The sequence below is a fragment of the Pristis pectinata genome, chromosome 12 (assembly GCF_009764475.1).
Source record: "Pristis pectinata isolate sPriPec2 chromosome 12, sPriPec2.1.pri, whole genome shotgun sequence".
NCBI lineage: Eukaryota > Metazoa > Chordata > Chondrichthyes > Rhinopristiformes > Pristidae > Pristis > Pristis pectinata.
In genome coordinates, this window is record NC_067416.1 from 50869884 (window position 1) to 50891861 (window position 21978).

A 21978-nucleotide genomic window follows, 5' to 3' on the forward strand; every position below is an offset into this window, starting at 1 on the left:
TCTATCTCACTCCTGTACGCCTCCTCGTCACCATCCGAGATCTTGCCTCAGTCCTGACCCGCTGATCAGCAGTCGTTTTGCCCTCCCCCCCACCAAACGTATGCACACTGAGAGCAATGTATGCATTGTTCTACTGCACACCATTAATGTGTGTTTCATTATCTGCTCTGCAAAGTGGCAGGTAATGAAACACACAGTGTGTGCCCGGAAATGGTCTTTGAAGAAAAATAAACAGTGACTCAACAAACATATGAGTGAGAGAGTGCCAGCCAACCCTTTGGATTAATTTGGAAGTGAGACTGGTGATTGCTATTTAATCTAAAAATGGTCATTTAGATAACACACAGACTTGAAGGGAAGGTGGTTAAAGTGGAGAATAAAACAGGGTCGAGTCTAGGAAGATGAAAGATCTCAACCTGAAACGTTGACTGTCCATTTGCCTCCACAGATGCTGCCTGACCCGCTGAGTTCCTCCAGCATTCTGTGTGTTGCTCCAGGTATCAGTAGCTGCAGAGTCTGGGAAAGACCACTTGTTGCCTTATGACAGGAGCATTTTCATTGGCAGCGTGCCTTCAACATCCAATTCAAGAGCTCAAATCCCCACCTGAACTGTCCCTTTTTTTTGTACATCTGTTTTTACTGAGAACTTATGTACCAGCATCTGACCAGCTGAGTGCCAGTTCAACAAAATGCTTTGCAAGTCAGACTAAGAGGTTGTCGAAGATTTAGTGCACCTTAGTCTTCTGGCCTATAACTTAATTATCTTAACTGTCCGGATCAGTTGTGGCAAGTTTCTGTCAACTGCTGATGTATTCCAAGGCAAAGTTGGCCACCACAACAGTGAGCATCTTTGATTTTGAGCTCAGGATGGTGTGCAACTTGGAGGGGATTCTGCAGGTAATCGTGTTCCCTTGCACCAGCTGACCTTGTCCTCAAGGACAAGGTCGCATGTTTAGGCGGTGCTGTCAGAGTAGCCTGCGTAAGTAACTACAGTGCATCTTGTAATGGTGCACACTGCAGCCACTGTGCACTGTTGGTGGAGGCAATAACTGTTCAGGGGGGTTGATGGGGAGCTGACCAAGCAGGCTATTTTGTCTTGGGTGGCACGAGGTCCCTTGAGAATTATTAGAGCTTCAGTCAACCAGGAAACGTGGGGAATAGTCCATTACGCTCTTACCTTCTTGCTCGCAGATGTTGAGAAGGCTTAGGGCAATCTGGATGCAAGTCAGAATGTACAAAGCATGGTGAGTACATTTGCAAATGACAGGAAGATAGATGGTGTCATAGACAGGAAGATTGTTATCAGGATTCACAGAGGGACCTTGATCGTCTGGGTAAGTGGGCCAAGGAGTGGCAAATGGAGTTCAATTTGGATAAGTGCGAAGTGTTGCATTTAGGGAAGACAAACCAGTGTAGGATTTTCACAGTGAAAATCCCACAGGGCCCTGGGGAGTGTTGTATAACAGAGGGACCTGGCAGTACAGGTACATGGTTACCTGAAGGTGGCATCATAGGTAAATAGGGTGGTGAAGAAAGCTTTTGGCACGTTGGCCTTCATCAGTCAGGGCATTGAGTATAGAAATTGGGATGTTACGTTGCAGTTGTACAAACATTGGTGTGGCCGCATTGGGAATATCGTGTTCAGTTTTGATCATGTTGCTATAGGATAGATGCCATTCAGCTGGAAAGAGTGCAGAGGAGATTTCCAAGGATGATGCTGGGAGTCGGGGGACTAAATTATGGAGAGAGGTTGAGCAGTTTGGGACTTCATTCATTGAGCACAGGAGAATGAGGGGTGATCTGATAGAGGTGTATACATTCATGAGGGGCATAGAGAGGCTCAATGTGCAGAGTTTCTCCTAGGGCTGGGGAGTAAAGAACTAGAGGGCACAGGTTTAAGGTGAGAGGGGAGACATTTAATAGGAAACTGAGGGGCAACATTTTCACCCAGAGGGCGGTCAGTATATGGAATGAGACGCTTCAGAAATGTCTCTATCTACGGCATGTTGGGGGTGTGGTCTGCCGCAGTGCAGGATGGGCGTGCTGGGAGCGGTGAGGGCGGCCCGAGGGGGGGTTGCAGGGGGGCAGGTGGGGGCGGCCCGAGGGGGGGTCGCAGGGGGGCCGGTGAGGGCGGCCCGAGGGGTGGTTGCAGGGGGAGCAGCGACTGTGGAGCCAAAGTGCCCAGAACTGTTCCCCGAACCAGGGAACTCCCCTTTATTGGTTAAAAGACGTGCCCGAGACCGTCCTCCCGTCTACACCGAGGGCAGCCCTTGGCTTTGACAGGACATGGCGTATCTGATCAGTTGGGGAAGTGGGCCCAGGAGGACTTGTACTGAGAATGGCAGGGAGTGTAATGGAACAGAGGGACCCAGGAGGACAAGTGCACAGCTCGTTGAAAGCGGCGTCATGGGTGGACAAGGTGGTGAAAAAGGCGTTCAGCACGCAGGCCTTCATCTGTCAGGGCACTGAGTACAGGAGCTGGGACACTATGTTGCAGTTGTACAAGTTGTCAGTGAGGCCACACTTGGAGCACTGTGTACAGTGTTGGTCACCCTGTTATAGGAAAGATGTGGTTAAACTGGAAAGAGAGCAGAATAGATTTAGGAGGACGTTGCCAGGACTTGAGGGCCTGAGTTATAGGGAGAGGTTGGCCAGGCTAGGACTTTAGTCCTTGGAGCGTAGGAGAATGAGGGACAACCTTATAGAAATGTTTAAAATTCTGAGAGGCAGAGATAAGGTGGACGGTAACAGTCTTTTCCCCAGGGTGACAATGGCTGACACGAGGGGACATCATTTTAAGGTGATTGGAGGAAGGTATAAGGGGGATATCGGGGTAAGTTTTTTACACAGAGAGTGGTGGGTGTGTGGAACGCACTGCCTGCAGAGGTTGTGGGGGCAGGTACATTGGGGACATTTAAGAGACTCTTAGATAGACACATAAATGATAGAGAAATGGGGGGGCAATGTGGGAGGGAAAGGTTCAATGGATCTTAGAGCAGAATAAAATGTTGGCACAACATTGTGGGCCGAAGGGCCTGTACTGTGCTGTATGTTCTATGTAGGGGAATCCAAAACTAGGGGCAGAGCAAGAGGGTAAAGAGTTAAAAGGGACCTGAGGGGCAACTTTTTCATGCAGGGGGTGGTGAGTGTGTGGAACGAGCTGCCAGAGGAAGTGGGTGAGGCAGGTACAACAGCATCATTTAAGAAGCACTTGGACAGGTACATGGAGGGGCGGGGCTTAGAGGGATATCGGCCAAATGCAGGAAATTGGGACTAGCTGGGTGGGCACCGTGGTTGGCATGGACTGGTTGGGCCGAAGGGCCTGTATCCGTGCTGTATTGCTCTATGACAACAACAAAACTTAGCACACTTTACAACGACGGGGCACAGATGGTCATTAAAGAAACAATTGCACTGACTGGGCTTCAGGCATTTACTTCAATGGTGCTTTCACACAACAGCATCGACTCGTGTGAGCTGCGTACTACAACAACCTCCAATAAGGGGGCATTACAACAACTGCAAACACTTCACAGGACATCGGAAGAGTAATCTGCCAAAAACTAGGAATGAAGGGACAAAATGATGATCCACATTGGCACAATCCTGCAACTTCTCACATTAATGGGGAGTATAGGAGAGCGTAGGAGAGTGGAGGGGAAGGGAGGATAGAGGAGGGGAGGAAAGAGGGGAGGTGGGAGGAAAGAGGGGAGGTGGGGGGAAGGGGAGGAGGAGAGGAAGGGAGGAAGGGGAGGGAGAGCGGGTAGGGGAGGAGGAGGGTGGGATCCGGGTGTGATAGAATGGTTAATTAAAACTGTGAAGTGCAGCTTAGAGCTGAATCTGAATCAGGTTTATTATCACTGACGTATGTCGTGAAATTTGTTGTTTTGCGGCAGCAGTACAGTGCAAGACATAAAGACATAAAATTAATATAAGTCACAAAAGCACACAAATAGTGCAAAAAAGGAATAACAAGATAGTGTTCATGGACTGTTCAGAAATCTGATGGCGGAGGGGAAGAAGCTGTTCCTGAATGGCTGAGTGTGGGTCTTCAGGCTCCTGTACCCCCTCCCCGATGGTAGTAATGTGAAGAGGGCATGTCCCGGGTGGTGAGGGTCCTTAATGATGGATGCTGCCTTCTTGAGGCACCGCCTCTTGAAGATGTCCTCGATGGCGGGGAGGGTTGTGCCCGTGGTGGAGCTGGCTGAGTCTACAACCCTCTGCAGCCTCTTGCAATCCTGCACATTGGAGCCTCCGTATCAGGTGGCAATGCAACCAGTCAGAATGCTCTCCACTGCACATCTATAGAAATTTGTCCCAGGTCTGGAAGGCTGCAATCTGTAAAGTGTCCCTAATGTGTGGGTGATTAGTAGAATCTGCTGGTGGTAAGGGTGAAGCAGGGTGTGGTCAATGCAAATGTGGGCGGAATTTTAAAAGTGTATTAATGTAGGATCAGAGTAAATGACTGGTTGATAATCAGTGCAGACTCAGTGAGTCAAAGGGCCCATTTCTGTGTTGCATCTCTCTATTCCTCTGAATATTCATACTGGGTGAGATGGGAGGAGGCTGGTGTGGAGCAGAAACATTGGAAGTACCAGATGGGCTGAATGGCCTCTCTTTCTCCTGTCATTGTGTGCATTGCAGAGACAGGAAGGGCTTTAGAAAAAGTGTGTCAAACAGAACTGCTTTATTTTAATCAGAGATCCAGAATATTGAACTCAGTGAAAGAGATTACAAAAGAAAATCAACTGTGCCCAATGACCAGGGTTCAATCCTGGGCAAGATCAGCATCATCGACAGAATCCGATCCCCGTGAACACCTGCAACACTTGTGAATTTGTGCTAGATTTCAGTTGCAGTGATGGTTGTATATTGAGCATACAGCATGTTTAATCTTGCTCCGCAGTGTGAATTCGCTGGTGTTTCAGCAGGCAAGATGACCACCAATGGAATCCCTTCCCGCACTCAGAGCAAGTGAATGGCCTCTCCCCAGTGTGAACTCGCTGGTGTGTCGTCAAGTAGGATGACTGACGGAATCCCTTCCCACACATCGAGCAGATGAACGGCCTCCCCCGGTGTGAACCCGCTGGTGTCTCAGCAAATGGGATGACCGACTGAATCCCTTCCCGCACTTGGAGCAGGAGTACGGCCTCTCCCCAGTGTGAACTCGCTGGTGTCTCATCAGGCTGGATAATTGAGTGAATCCTTTCCCACACGTTGAACAGGTGAACGGCCTCTCCCCGGTGTGAACCCGCTGGTGTTTCAGCAGCTCAGACGAATCAGTGAATCCCTTCCCGCATGTTGAGCAGGTGAACGGCCTCTCCCCACTGTGAACTGTCTGGTGTGTCAGCAAATGGGACGACTGAGTGAATCCCTTCCCGCACTCAGGGCAGATGAATGGCCTCTCCCCAGTGTGAACTCGCTGGTGTCTCAGCAAATGGGATGACTGAGTGAATCCCTTCCCGCACTCAGCGCAGTTGAATGGCCTCTCCCCAGTGTGAACTCTCTGGTGTCTCATCAGGCTGGAAAACTGAGTGAATCCTTTCCCACATGTTAAGCAGGAGAATGGCCTCTCCCCGGTGTGAACCCGCTGGTGTTTTTGCAGCTCAGACGACTCAGTGAATCCCTTCCCGCATGTCGAGCAGATGAACGGCCTCTCCTCAGTGTGAACTCTCTGGTGCATCAGCAAATAGGACGACCGAGTGAATCCCTTCCCGCACTCGGAGCAGGTGTACGGCTTCTCCCCAGTGTGAACCCGCTGGTGTATCAGCAGGTCAGACGACTGAGCGAATCCCTTCCCACACTCAGGGCAGTTGAACGGCCTCTCCCCGGTGTGAACCCTCTGGTGCGTCAGCAAATGGGACGACTGAATGAATCCCTTCCCACACTCGGAGCAGGTGTATGGCTTCTCCCCAGTGTGAACTCGCTGGTGTGTCATCAGGCTGGATAACACAGTGAATCCATTCCCACACATTGAGCAGGAGAACGGCCTCTCCCCAGTGTGAACTCGATGGTGCCTCATCAGGCTGGATAACAGAGTGAATCCTTTCCCACACGTTGAGCAGGAGAATGGCCTCTCCCCAGTGTGAACTCGCTGGTGTGCCTGCAAGTGGGATAACCGAGCAAAGCCCTTCCCACACTCCGAGCAGGAGAATGGCCTTTCCCCGGCACGAACTCGCTGATGTGTCATTGGGCTGGATAACTGAGTGAATGCCTTATCACACGTTGAGCAGGAGAACGGCCGCTCCCCAGTGTGAACACACCGGTGTGTCAGCAGGAGGGATGACTGAAGGAAGCCCTTCCCACACTCAGTGCAGATACACGGCCTCTTCTCTGGGAATTTGTTGGTGCATCAGCAACTGGAATGACCGAGTGAATCCCTTCCCACACTCAGAGCAGGTGAACGGCCTCTCCCCAGTGTGAATTTGCTGATGTTGTGTTTGATATTTGCATGAACAAATCCTCTGCTGGTTGTATCCTGTAAAAGAAATTTACAAAAGTCATCAATAGGTACAGGACAGTATTTCAGCTGAGATTTTAGTCTCTGTAGCGAGCTGTTATAATAATGACAAACACAAGCTTGAGGAACAACGTCATCTTCCATCTGGGAACATTGCAGCATCCAGACTGGCATCAACATCTCTGGTTGTCTTTATAGATATATTATATATTATTATAGATATCAGAATGGGCCATTTCTGCCACTTCCCTTTGTTCTACCCGTTGCCTCCCTCACCTGCTCTGCCACTGAAATTCAATGTGTTTTCTGTCTTTCACTGTTAAAAGGGGTATCAAACCCAAAACATTCCCTCTTTCTGCAGATGGAGACATAAGAGACTGCAGATGATGGAAATCTGAAGAAATACATAAGGGAGCTCGATGAACTCGAAGTGGGTCAGGCAGCGTCTATGGAGGGAAATGGAGAGTCAATATTTCGGGTCTTGATGGTGTTGGCGATTGTATTGGTATTGGTTTATTCTTGTCACATACCGAGGTATAGTGAAAAACATGTCTTGCATACTGATCGTACAGGTTCATTCATTACACAGTGCAGTTACCTGGAGTTAGTACAGAGTGCACTGTGGTAGTACAGGTAAAAACAATAACAGTACAGAGTAAAGTGTCACAGCTACAGAGAAAGTGCAGTGCAGGTAGACAATAAGGTGCAAGGTCACAAGGTAGATCGTGAGGTCAGAGTCCACCTCATCGTATCAGGGAACCGTTCAATAGTCTTATCACCGTGGGATAGAAGCTGTCCTTGAGCCTGGTGGTACCTGCCCTCAGGGTTTGAACATGAAGGGTAGACGATTAGACTCACTTGTTGGAGATTGTCATTGTGTGGCAGTTTTGTGGTCCAAATGTTACTTGCCACTTAATATTCCAGAATAGAAGTGTTAGATACCATTCTACTGTATATCCAGACAGAATAGAACATGTTCTCAGCAGCAGAAGGAGCCGAGGATATTGAACATCATTGAGTTGTAAAGTAACCAAAAGTGACAAGGATTTTTGTTTCTTCAACAGTGTTAACTGACACAGTTTAGCCACATGTGTAAATTACTTTCACAAAACATGTTTTTTTATTCACTGGGAGTTGGACTTTGTCCCCTTTTTGACCTCAGTCCCAAGTATAGCTGTTACCTCCAATGATTTGGACATCAGCAGTGTCTGGAGACCGGTTCCAATCTCAGTTTGCTCATCTGTGTTTCCAGACTGCCTGCAGAGCAAAGGCAAAGTGCTTTTTGCAGCAGAATCAACGGTCGCATTTATACCCACAATCCCCAGGGCTCCAGAAACCGGTCTCAGCAAAACAGTCATTCACCAGCCGAGGCCTGGAGTCCACCTTGGGTCGGGCCGGCAGAGAAAGCAGCAAAATCAAAAAACCTGCAGTTGCTGGAAATCTGAAATAAAAACCTGGCATCTTTCCTAATAGCAACATGACCAAGACTTAACACAATATTCCCAAAGCGGCCTTATCAAAGTTTGTACAACTGCGACGTAACATCCCAATTTCTATACTCAATGCCCTGATTGATGAAGGCCAGCGTGCTAAAAGCCTTCTTCAGCACCCTGTTTACCTGTGATGCCACTTTCAGGTAACCATGTACCTGTACTCCTAATCCCTCTGATCTGCAACACCCCCAGGGCCCTGTGGGATTTTCACTGTGAAAATCCTACACTGGTTTGTCTTCCCTAAATGCAACACTTCGCACTTATCCAAATTGAACTCCATTTGCCACTCCTTGGCCCACTTACCCAGACGATCAAGGTCCCTCTGTGAATCCTGATAACAATCTTCCTGTCTATGACACCATCTATCTTCCTGTCATTTGCAAATGTACTCACCATGCTTTGTACATTCTGACTTGCATCCAGATTGCCCTAAGCCTTCTCAACATCTGCGAGCAAGAAGGTAAGAGCGTAATGGACTATTCCCCACGTTTCCTGGTTGACTGAAGCTCTAATAATTCTCAAGGGACCTCGTGCCACCCAAGACAAAGTAGCCTGCTTGATCAGCTCCCCATCAACCCCCCTGAACAGTCATTGCCTCCACCAACAGTGCACAGTGGCTGCAGTGTGCACCATTACAAGATGCACTGTAGTTACTTACGCAGGCTACTCTGACAGCATTGCCTCAACATGCGACCTTGTCCTTGAGGACCAGGTCAGCTGGTGCAAGGGAACACGATTACCTGCAGAATCCCCTCCAAGTTGCACACCATCCTGAGCTCAAAATCAAAGATGCTCACTGTTGTGGTGGCCAACTTTGCCTTGGAATACATCAGCAGTTGACAGAAACTTGCCACAACTGATCCGGACAGTTAAGATAATTAAGTTATAGGCCAGAAAACTAAGGTGCACTAAATCTTTGACAATCTCTTAGTCTGACTTGCAAAGCATTTTGTTGAACTGGCACTCAGCTGGTCAGATGCTGGTACATAAGTTCTCAGTAAAAACAGATGTATAAAAAAAGGGACAGTTCAGGTGGGAATTTGAGCTCTTGAATCTGGATGTTGAAGGCACGCTGCCAATGAAAATGCTCCTGTCATAAGGCAACAAGTGGTCTTTCCCAGACTCTGCAGCTACTGAAACCTGGAACAACACACAGAATGCTGGAGGAACTCAGCGGGTCAGGCAGCATCTGTGGGGCAAATGGACAGTCAACGTTTCAGGTTGAGATCTTTCATCTTCCCAGACTCAACCCTGTTTTATTCTCCACTTTAACCACCTTCCCTTATAGTCAGTGTATTATCTAAATGACCATTGTTAGATTAAATAGCAATCACCAGCCTCACTTCCAAACTAATCCAAAGGCTTGGTTGGCACTCTCTCACCCATGTGGTTGTTGAGTCACTGTTTATATTTCTTCAAAGACCACATCCGGACGCACACTGTGTGTTTCATTACCTGCCACTTTGCAGAGCTGATCATGAAACACACATTAATGGCGTGCAGCAGAACAATGCATACATTGCTCTCAGTGTGCACATGTTTGGTAGGACAGGGAGGGCAAAACTCCTGCTGATCAGTGGGGTAAGGACTGAGGTAAGATCTCAGATGGCGATGAGGAGGTGTACAGGAGTGAGATGAATCATCTGGTTGAGTGGTGTCGCAACAACAACCTCACACTCAACGTCAGTAAGACCGAGGAATTGATTGTGGACTTCAGGAAGGGGAAGTCTGGAGAACACACACTAGTCGTCAAGACGGGTCTGCGCTGGGAAGGGTGAGCAGCTTTTAGTTCCTGGGCGTCACCATCTCGGAGGATCTATCCTGGGCCCAACACATAGATTCAATCACGAAGAAGGCACGCCAGCGGCTCTATTTCGTTTGGAGTTTGAAGAGATTTGGGGTGTCACCAAAGGGTCTTGCAAATTTCTACAGATCTATGGTGGAGAGCATTCTGACTGGTTGCATCACCGCCTGGTACGGACGCTCCAATGCACAGGATCGCAAGAGGTTGCACAGGGTTGTAGACTCAGCCAGCTCCATTACAGGCACAACCCTCCCTGCCATCGACGACATCTTCAAGAGGCGGTGCCTCAAGAAGGCGGCATCCATCACTAAGGACCCTCACCATCCGGGACATGCCCTCTTCACGTTACTACCATCAGGGAGGAGGTACAGGAGCCTGAAGACCCGCACTCAATGATTCGGGAACAGCTTCTTCCCCTCCACCATCAGTTTTCTGAACGGTCCATGAACACTACCTCGTTATTCCTCTTTTGTACTATTTATTTAGTTTTGTAACATAGTAATTTTTATGTCTTGCACTGTACTGCTACCATGAAACAACACATTTCATGACGTACGTCAGTGATGATAAACCTGATTCTGATCTTGACTGATCTTTTACTTCTGCACCAGATTTTTTCACTAACCTCACATTCCCTTGATTCACCTGCATCAGACTATTGTTATTGACCACAGTTCCGCCTTCAATACTGTAATTCCATGCAAACTCATCTCCAAACTTCTAAATCCGGGACTCAACACCTTCCTTTGCAACTGGATTCTTGACTTTCTGACCAACAGACCGCAATCAGTGAGGATAGGCAGCAATACCTCCAGCACGATTATTCTCAACACTGGTGCCCCACAAGGCTACATCCTCAGCCCCTGACTCTACTCCCTATTAACTCAGAACTGTGTGGCCAGATTCTGCTCTAACTCCATCTGCAAGTTTGCGGATGACACCACTGTGGGCCAGATCTCAAATAACGATGAGTGGGAGGGCAGGAAGGAGATAGAGAGCCTAGTCCCGTGGTGTCATAACAACAACCCTGCCCTCAATGTCAGCAAAACAGAAGAACTGGTCATTGACTTCAGGAAAGGAGAGGTGCACACGCTCCAGTTTACATCAATAGTGCTGAGGTCGAGAGGGTTGAGAGCTTTAAGTTCCTAGCAGTGAATATTACCAATAGCCTGTCCTTGTCCAACCACAAAGGCCCTTGAACTCAGTACCCTGACTAATGAAGGCCAACACACCATATCGCCTTACCAATGTTTTATAGAGCTGCAACACGATTTCCTTACTCTTAGACTCAACGCCCTGACTAATGACATATGCCTTCTCTACAATCCACTTGTGTTGCTACTTTCAGGGAGCTGTGGACTTGGACCCCAAGATTCCTCTGTACATCAATGCTTCCCAGGGTCCTGCCACTAACTGTGTGCTTTCCCCTGTGATTTGACCTCCCAGAGTGCAACACCTCACACTTGCCCGGATTAAACTCCACATGCCATTTCTCTGCCCGTATCTGCAACTGATCGATATCCCGCGGTCACCTTCGACGACCTTCTACACCATCCACAACTCCTGCAATCTTTGCCTTGTCTGCAAATTTAATAATCAGCCACCTACATTTTCGTCCAATATTTAGGTATTTTAGATATTTATTTATTAGTCACATGTATATCGAAACACGGTGAAATGCATCTTTTTGCGTAGAGTGTTCTGGGGGCAGCCCGCAAGTGTCGCCACGCTTCTGGCGCCAACATAGCGCACCCACAACTTCCCAATCTGTACGTCTTTGGAATGTGGGAAGAAACTGGAGCACGCGGAGGAAACCCACACAGGCACACGGGGAGAACGTACAAACTCCGTACAGACAGCGGGCGGAATTGAACCCGGGTTGCTGGCGCTGTAACAGCGTTACGCTAACCGCTACACTACCGTGCTGTCAAGTCATTTTATATACAGTCACAAACAACAGAGGTCCCAGCACTGATCCCTGTGGAACACCACTGGTTACAGACCTCCACTCAGAATGACACCCCTCCACCTCTCCCCTCTGTCCTCTATGGTCAAGCCAAATTTGAATCCAATCTACCAAGTCACCATAGCTCCCTTCATCTTTATCTTCTGATTGAGTTGGTTTGATTTAACATTTCCTTCTTCCCCATTATTAACTCCCCAGTCTCCCTCACTTGACCCCAGCTCGCTCTTTCCAAAGTATCGCCTGCAATTCTGGTCACCCCCCCCTACAGGAAGGATGTCAAGGCTCCAGAGAGGGTGGAGAGGAAGTTTACTAGCATGATGCCTGGATTAGAGGGCATGTGCTATCAGGAGAGGCTGGACACACTTGGGCTCTTTTCTCTGGGGCAGCAGAGGCTGAGGGGTGATTTGTTGGAGGTGTATAAAATTACGAGGGGCATAGATAGGGCATAGACAAGCAATATCTTTTTTCCATTGTTGAGCAATCCAATACCAGAGGGCATGCATTTAAGGTGAGAGGGGGTAGGTTCAGAACAGACGTGAGGGGTAAGTTTTACTCAGAGATTGGTGGATGCCTGGAACACATTGCCTGATGGGGTGGTGGAGGCAAATTCACTGTAGGCTTTTCAGAGGGGCTTGGATGGGCACGTGAGTGAGAGGAAAATGGAGGGATATGGGCATTGTGTAGGTAGGAGGGATTAGCTATGTAGGCACAACATTGTGGGCCGAAGGGCCTGTTCTGTGCTGTACTGTTCTATGTTCAATCCACAGAGGTCTTTGCTGCTCATTTTGAGATGACTTGCCTGATTTTCCCTTCCATCCTCATTAACTTTTCAGTCTCTTGCTGCTGGCTCTGGTGAAATTCCCAGTCCTCTGCTCTAAAACTTTGTACCCTCTAATCTTTGATTTCATATTTTCCTTGACCTCCTTTGGATGGTTCCTCTGCCTTAGAGTCACACAGCACGAAAACAGGCCCTTCAGCCCAACCGGTCCTTGCCGACCAAGACGGTCCCATTTGCCTGCATTTGGCCTGTATCCCTCTAAACCTTTCCTATCCATGGACCTGTCCAAGTACCTTTTAAATGTTGTTATGAGGGAGTAAAGGGTTAAGAAGCTGTGACTGACTGTAACTATACATATAGCTGATGGAAAAATACCTCGCAAGCAAGAGCACGCAAGCTACTGACTCATGGATAAGTGATAATTACTGTGTCCGGAACCTTGGTTGCGGACCAGTTATGCTGGACAAAAAGGGTGCTGGGTGCAATAAACAGCGAGTGGGAAGCTTGTCCTAAACAATGAGGGGTGATACCTGTCTTTGAATCTCTTGAATATAACTCAATTATGTTGGACAATAGGTGCGATGTCTGTATAAATAGGCCTGACCAAAACTCATGAAGCCGAATTCATTAAGTGTGTGTGACGATATCTGTATAAATTTCTGTCTGCTCCTTTGTACGAGAGAGACCTTGGGAAGTGACTCTCAACGAGTGCTGAAGAGACCTGCTAATAAACGCGTTTTATCGAATCAACCTTGCGGCACTGTGTTGCTTTGCAGCGGACAGAAGTGGGAATTTAAAATCGGGACGACAGTTAATGTAGCGTAACACTATCACAGTGCCAGTGACCCAGGTTCAATTCCAGCCACTGTCTGTAAGGAGTTTGTACGTTCTCCCCGTGTCTGCGTGGGTTTCCTCCGGGTGCTCCGGTTTCCTCCCACATTCCAAAGACGTACGGGTTAGGAAGTTGTGGGCGTGCTATGTTGGCGTGGAAGTGTGGCGACACTTGTGGGCTGCCCCCAGAACACTTGATGGAAAAGATGCATTTCACTGTGTGTTTCGATGTACACGTGACCTATAAAGATATCTTACAGATATAGATACAACTTGAGTTGCGCCTCAGGTTCCTACTCAATCTCTCTCCTTTCGCCTTAAACCTGTGCCCTCTACTTCTTGATTCCCCAACCCTGGGGGAAAAAGACTGTGCGCATTCATCCTGCCTATGCCCCTCGTGGTTTTATACACCTCCTATGCTCCAAGGAATAAGGTCCCAGCCTGCCCAGCTCTCCCTGTAACTCAGTCCTTCAAGTCCTGCCAACATACTTGTAAACCTTTCCTGCACTCTTTCCGGTTAAATAACATCTTTCCTGCAGCAGGGCGACCAGAACTGAGCGCAATACTCCAAGTGTGGCCTCACCAGTGTCCCGTACAACTGCACCGTGACCTCCCAACTTTTATACTCAATGCCCTGACTGATGAAGGCCACCGTGCCAAATGCCTTCTTCACCGCCCTGTCTGCCTGTGACGCCACTTTCAGGGAACCATGTACCTGTACCCCGAGGTCCCTCTGTTCTACAACACTCCCCAGGGCCCTGCCGTTCACTGTGAAAGTCCCATCTGGATTTACAGGGTTCAATCAAAGAGTATAGAGTCACAGAGTCACACAGCAGGGAAACAGGCCCTTCGGCCCAACTGGTCCGTGCCGACCAAGATTCCCATCCAAGCGAGTCCCATTTACCTGTGTTTGGCCCATGTCCCTCTAAACCTTTCCTATCCATGGACCTGTTAATGTACCTGCCTCAACCACTTCCTCTGGCAGCTCTTTCCACATACGGACCACACTCTGGGTGAAAAAGTTGCCCTTAAATCTTTCCCCTCTCACTTTAAACCTGTGCTCTCTAGTTTTAGACTCCCCTACCCTGCAGGGGGAGAGAGACTATGACTGTCTACCTTATCTATGCCCCTCGTGGTTTTATAAACCTTGATAAGGTCCCGCCCTCAGCCTCCTTTGCTCCGGGGAAAGTCCCAGCCTATCCAGCCTCTCCTTATAACTTGAGACCTCCAGTCCCGGTGACATCCTCGTGGATCTTTTCTGCCCCCTCTCCTGCTTTATTCCCACCCTTCCTACAGCAGGGCGACCAAAACTAAACACAATATTCCAAGTGCAGCCTCACCAATACCAATACCAGCGTCCCGTACAACCGCACTGAGACGTCCCAACTTTTATACTCAGTGCCCTGACCGACGAAGGCCAGCATGCCAAATGCCTTCTTCACCACCCTGTCTACCTGTGACGCCACTTTCAGGAAACTGTGTACCTGTACTTCAAGGCCCCTCTGTTCTAAAACACTCCCCAGGGCCCGGCTGCTTACTGCGAAAGTCCTACCTGTATTTGACTTTCCAAAATGCAACACCATGCATTTATCCAAATTAAACTGCGACAATAAGGAACATAATATTAAGGTGATTGGCGGAAGCTATAAGGGGGATGTCAGGGGTAAGTTTTTTTTACACAGAGAGTGGTGGGTGCATGGAACGCACTGCCGGTAGAGGTTGTGGGGGCAGATACATTAGGGATATTTAAGAGACTCTTAGATAATCACAAGAATGATAGAGAAATGGGGGGCTATGTGGGAGGGAAGGGTTAGATAGATCTGGAGCAGGATAAAATGTCGGCACAACATCATGGGCTCAGGGGCCTGTACTGTGCTGTAATGTTCTATGTTCTTAAACTCCATTTGCCACTCCTCTGCCCACTTACCCAGGCTGATCAAGATGTGGGCTCCTTCTATGTGACTTGGATAAATTTCTGCTGAGCGTTGTGAACTAGCTGTTTAAACATCTGCCACTGGTCACCCACAGCCCCACCACCAGCCCAATTTTCCCCGATCACGCTGGTCAACTCTACTTTCATATCTTTTAATTGCCCTTATTTAAGTTTTAGAGTCGCACTTTGGGAAGTTAAACCAGGTCAGGACACATACGGTGAATAACAAGACCCTGGGGATTGTTGTTGAACAGAAGGACTTCAGGGTACAGGTACATGGTTCCCTGAAAACGGCGTCACAGGCAGACAGGGCAGTGAAGAAGGCGTTCGGCACGCTGGCCTTCATCGGGTCAGGGCACTGAGTACAGGAGTCGGGACGTCGGTGAGACTGCACTTGGTGTACGGTGTATGGTTCTGCTTGCCCTGCTATAGGAAAGATGCCACTGGAAGGAGTGCAGGAGAGATTTACGAGGATGCTGCCAGGACCTGGAGTACTGTGTGTGGTTCTGCTCGCCACATTGTAAGGAAGGAAGTGATTAAACTGGAGAGGGTGCAGAAAAGATCCACGGGGATTTCACCGGGACTGGAGGGCTTGAGTTACAAGGAGAGGCTGGATAGGCTGGGACTGTTTTCCCCGGAGCGAAGGAGGCCGAGGGGGTGACCTAATCGAGGCTTAGAAAACCACGAGGGGCGTAGATAAGGCGGACGGTCACAGTCTCTCTCCCCCCCAGGGTAGGGGTGTCCAAAACTAGGGGGCACAGGTTTACAGTGAGCGGGGAGAGATTTAAAGGGGACCCAAGGGGCAAGTTTTTTTTTCCACCCGGAGGGTGGTCTGTACGTGGAACGAGCTGCCAGAGGAAGTGGTTGAGGCAGGTACATTAACAATGTTTAAAAGGCACTTGGACAGGTACATGGATAGGAAAGGTTTAGAGGGATATGGGCCAAACGTGGGCAGATGGGATTGGCTCAGGAAAGCCCCTTGGTCGGCATGGAGTAGTTGGGCTGAAGGGCCTGTCTCCTTGCTGTACGACTCTTAATGGCATTGGACAAACAAACAGGCTAACTGTGCCATCTGGTCTTGCCCAGCAGAGATATTTCCCTCGTTCTTCCCATTCCCCCCCGCCCACCTCCTCTCCTGCCGTGTTTCTCCCTTTTCCCAGATCACACAGACATCTCTGACCTGAATCGTTGGCCATTTCTCTCTCCACATACGCTGAACGAGGTGCGGAGCGTTTCCTGTTTTTGTCTCGGATCTCCACCATCTGCAGCATTTTATTTCACTCTCATTCCCTGGTCCCCATTGGAGGCAGAGTTGGCAGATGGTTGTAAGGCAGAGGCAGATTGATTCTCGACAAGGCGAAGAGGTGGAGGGGGAAGAGTTGAGAGATTGCCGGAGAGGGTGGGAATTTGGGGGGGGGGGGGTCGCGGGTGGTCGGGGTGCCTCTTACGGGACGTTTCCTTCCACAAACCCTCAGCGTTGGACATCTGGGGATCTCCGTTGTCACCGGTGATGGGCAAAGTGGTCAACTCTGCACCAAGATGGTGCACCCTGCCCGCCCTTCACCGTCCCACCCTGGATGGGAATACTTCACCGTCCCTCCCTGGATAGGGGAAGCTGCCTTTATCAAAATGACACCCCAGCCTGGATTGGGTGGGGGGCAGGGGTCCTTTACGAAGATGGCACCCAATCCCTTCAATATCCCATGATCAAGATGGGGTCCTCAACCGTTCACTATCACACCATGAGAATCACACTGTGACCCTGATGGAGATTCCTTCACCAGGATAGAACATGGAATAGTACCGCAGAAGAACAGGCCCTTCGGCCCACCATGTCTGTGCCAGACACGATGTCGGATTAAACTAAATCCCTTCTGCCTGCACATGATCCATCTCACTCCATTCCCTGCATATTGATGTGTCTAACAGCCTCTTAAACTCCTCCATCATATCTGCCTCCACCCCCACCCCTGCCAGCACATTCCAGGCACCCACTGCGCTCTGTGTAAAACAAAATACCTCCTTTAAACTTTCCCCCTTTCACCTTAAACCAATACCCTCTAGTACTTGATATTTCTATCTAGCCTAGCTCTGACTGTGTCTCATAATTTTATAAACCTCCATCAGGTCTGCCCTCAGCCTCCGCCGCTCCGGAGAAAACAACCCACGTTTGTCCAACTTCTCCTTTCAGGAACAGCTTCTTCCCCTCCACCATCAGATTTCTGAACTGTCCATGAACCCACGAACACTACCTCGTTATTCCTCTTTTGCACTTTTTATGTATTTTTGTGACTTATGGTAACTTTTATGTCTTTATGTCTTGCTCTGTAGTGCTGCAGAACAGCAAATTTCACAACATACGTCAGTGATAATAATCCTGATTCTGATACTACTGAGCTGCACTTTACAGTTTTAATTAACCACCTTATCACACCCCGATCCCACCCTCCCTCTCATTACCACCTGGTACGGAGGCTCCAACGCGCAGGATTGCAAGAGGCTGCACAGGGCTGTAGACTCAGCCATCTCCATCACGGGCACAACCCTCCCCACCATCCAGGACATCTTCAAGAGGCGGTGCCTCAAGAAGTTGGCATCCATCATTAAGGACCCTCACCACCCGGGACATGCCCTCTTCTTGTTACCACCATCGGGGAGGAGGTCCAGGAGCCTAAAGACCCGCACTCAGTGACTCGGGAACAGCTCCTTCCCCTCCGCCATCAGATTTCTGAACGGTCCATGAACACTAACCTCCTTATTCCTCTTTTGCACTATTTGTTTAGTTTTGTGACTTACAGTCATTTTTATGTTTTGCACCGTACTGTTGCCACAAAACAACAAATTTCACAACATATGTCAGTGATAATGAACCTGATTCTGATGCTAGCTCGTCCCCTCCACTCCAGGCGGGGTCCCGCTGAACCTCTTCTGCACCCTCTCCGAAGATGGCGGCCGGTCGCTAGCCCCTCACAAAGATGGCGGGCCGGCCGACGGCCCCTCACTAAGATGGCGGGCCGGCCGACGGCCCCTCACTAAGATGGCGGGCCGGCCGACGGCCCCTCACTAAGATGGCGGTCGGCCGACTGCCCCCACCACCCCCAACCCCCAACCCTTCACAGAGATCGCGGGCCGGCCGACTGCCCCCTCACAAAGATGGCGATCGGCCGACTGCCCCCTCACAAAGATGGCGATCGGCCGCCTGCCCCTCACAAAGATGGCAGCAGGGCACAGTCTGCACTCCAGGTCCGGCGGCACGCTCTCCTCTTCGCCGTGACGTCAGTCCGCCATCAAACGACAACCAATCAGCAAGACCGTCGTACGCCGGCGCAGTCCGGCTCCTCGCGCGCTCTTGGGCCGGGGCAGCCAGTGCGCATGCGGGTGGGCGGACGGTGGCGGCGGGGAAGGCGGAGCAAGAGGAAGAAGGAGGAGGGAGATGGAGTCGGGACTGGTGGCTCAAAACAAGGCTAGAAGGAAGGGGAAGCGTCGCCACCACCGCTGGCGGAGGCCCGGGAGCGGAGCGAGAGAGAAATTGCGGCGGCGGCGGCGAGGGACACCGCCGTTGCCAAGGCGACCGACGCCATCTTTACTCCTGGCAGCGGCTCGATCTTCCCGCCTTTCCGGTCCGTCCAGGTGACGTGGAGGACGAAGACTTCCGGTTGTTCAAACGGTCACAGCAGGTTTGCCAGGACAGTCCTCTGAGGCCGTTCAGCCCGTCTGCCCCGCCCCCCCACTCTATCGTTCCCCAAACGTGGTGCCACCTGCTCTTAGGGTCATAGAAGAAGTACAGCACGGAAACAGGCCCTTCGGCCCAACTGGTCCATACTAACTAACGTGCCTTCCCTAATTCGTCCCATTTGCCCGCGTTTGGCCCGTATCCCCCAAACCTTCCCGCCCATGGACCTGTCCAAGTGTCTTTTAAATGTTGTTAATGTACCTGCTTCACCCACTTCCTTAAACGTTGTAGTTCTACCCACCTCTGCCACTTTCTCTGGCAGCTCAGTCCGTTACCCATAGAGCTCCGTGTGGAAAAACTTGGTATTGGAACTGGTTTATTATTGTCACTTGTACCGTTCGCACAGATTGATTCATTACACAAACTTGCCCCTTAGGTCCCCTTTACATCTCTCCCCTCTCACCTTAAACCTGTGCCCTCTAGTTTTAGACTCTCCAACCCTGGGGAGAAAAGATATCTTTATTTGTTACATGTACATCGAAACACACAGTGAAATGCATCTTTTGCTTAGCGTGTTCTGGGGGCAGCCCACAAGTGTTCGCACACTTGCGGCGCCGACATAGCACGCCCACAATTTCCTAACCCGTACGTCTTTGGAATGTGGGAGGAAACCGGAGCACCCGGAGGAAACCCACACAGACGTAGGGAGAACGTACAGACAGCAGCCGAAATTGAACCTGGGTCGCTGGCACTGTAATAGCTGTGCCTGTGACAGTCCACCTTATCTACGCCCCTCACGGTTTTATTAACCTCTATAAGGTCATCCCTCAGCCTCCTTCACTCCGGGGACAATAGTCCCAGCCTTTCCTTGGAACTCAAGGCCTCCAGGCTCGGTGACATGCTGGTGAATCTTTTCTGCACCCTCTCCAGCTTAATGGAAACCAGGAAGGCACACGATATTCCAGATGTGGTCTCACCAACATCATCTTCAGTGTTTTGTGTCAAGAGCAGATTTGCAAATGTAACAGAGAGTGCAATTAAACGAATCAGGTGCCCCGTTCCACACCCAGATACAGAATCCATGTCTTAGACCGTAAGATATAGGAGCAGAATTAGGCCATTTGGCCCATCGAATCTGCTCCGCCACTCAATCATGACTGATTTTCTTTCTCAACCTCATTCCCCTGTTTCCTCCCTGTAACCCTTAACCCCCTTACCGGTCAAGAACCTATCAATCTCTCCCTTAAATAACAGATCTGGTATTAGGCATAATCAAAGACCCCACCCACCTGGGTCATTCTCTCTTCTCTCCTCTTCCATCGGGTAGAAGATACAGGAGCCTGAGGGCATGTACCACCAGACTTAAGGACAGCTTCTACCCCACTGTGATAAGACTGTTGAACGGTTCGCTTATACAATGAGATGGACTCTGACCTCACAATCTACCTTGTTGTGACCTTGCACCTTATTGCACTGCACTTTCTCTGTAGCTGTGACACTTTACTCTGTACTGTTATTGTTTTTACCTGTACTACATCAATGGACTCTGTACTAACTCAATATAACTGCATTGTGCAATGAATTGACCTGTACGATCGGTATGCAAGACAAGCTTTTCACTGTACCTTGGTACAAGTGACAATAATAAACCAATACCAACCTAGTAAGGTGAAAGACTTCTCGGTGGATGAGCATATCAGGGACAGCGACCATTCCCTGACCTTCCGCATAGCCATGGACGAAGATAGGGGTAGACATTATGGGAAAGTATTTAATTGGGGGAGGGCAAATTACAATGGTATTAGACAAGTACTTGGGAGCGTAAACTGGGAACAGATGTTCTCTGGTAAATGCACCGCAGAAATGTGGAGGTTATTTAAGGACCATTTGCATAGGGTTCTAGATAGGTTTGTCCCACTAAGACAAGGAAAGGATGGTAGGGTGAAGGAACTGTTGTTAACAAGAGAGGTGGGAGATTTAGTCAAGAGGAAGAAGGAAGCATATTTAAGGTTTCAGAAGCAAAAATCAGAAAGGGCTTTTGAGGGTTATAAAGTAGCCAGGAAGAAGCTTAAGAAGGGACTTAGGAGAGCTAGAAGGGGACATGAGAAGGCAAGTAGGGTTAAGGAAAACTCTGAGGTATTCTACACGTGAGGAACAAGAGGGTGATTAGGGTGAGGGTAGGACCGCTCAGGGATAAGGGGGCAAAATGTTTCTGGAGGCGAAGGAGGTAGGGAAGGTCCTAAATGAATATTTTGCTTCAGTGTTCACCAGTGAGTGGGACTTAGACAAATGTGAGGTTAGCGTAGAACAGGCAAATGTGTTGGAGCAAGTCGAGGTTAAGAAAGAAGCAGGGTTGGAGCTACTAAAAATCTTTAGGATAGATAAGTCCCCAGGGTTGGACAGGATATACCCCAGGTGACTATGGGAAGTGAGGGAAGAGATTGCTGGAACATTAACAATGATCTCTTGAGTCCTCCCTGGCGACAGGAGTGGTACCTGAGGACTGGAGGGTGGCAAACATTGTTCCATTGTTCAGGAAAGGTAAAAGGGATAATCCCAGGAATTAAGACCAGTGAGTCTTGCGTCAGTGGTGGGCAAACTATTGGAGAGGATTCTTAGGGACAGGATTTATGAGCATTTGGAGAAGCATGGTCTTATTAGGGATAGTTAACATGGCTTTGTGAGGGGCAGGTCGTACCTCATGAACTTAGAGTTTTTTGAGGAAGTGATGACAAATTGATGAAGGTAGTGCAGTGGATATGGTATATATGGATTTTAGCAAGGCTTTCCATGGTTGGCTCATTCAGAAAGTCATGACGTATGGGATCCATGGAGACTTGGCTGTGTGGATTTGGAATTGGCTTGCCCACAGAAGGCAGAGGGTGGTAGAAGATGAAGAGTATTCTGCCTGAAAGTCGGTGACTTGTGAATCTGTTCTGGGACCCCTGCTCTTTGTGATTTTTATAAATGACTTGGATGAGGATGGGTTAATAGGTTTGCAGATGACACGAATGTTCGTGGTGTTGTGGATAGCGTAGAA

At 49.3% G+C, this 21978-nt stretch overlaps 1 pseudogene; it reads right to left on the minus strand.

The window, feature by feature from the left end:
- Positions 1–3800: 3800 nt before the first annotated feature.
- Positions 3801–16593, minus strand: LOC127576559 (zinc finger protein 229-like; annotated as a pseudogene).
- Positions 16594–21978: the final 5385 nt, after the last annotated feature.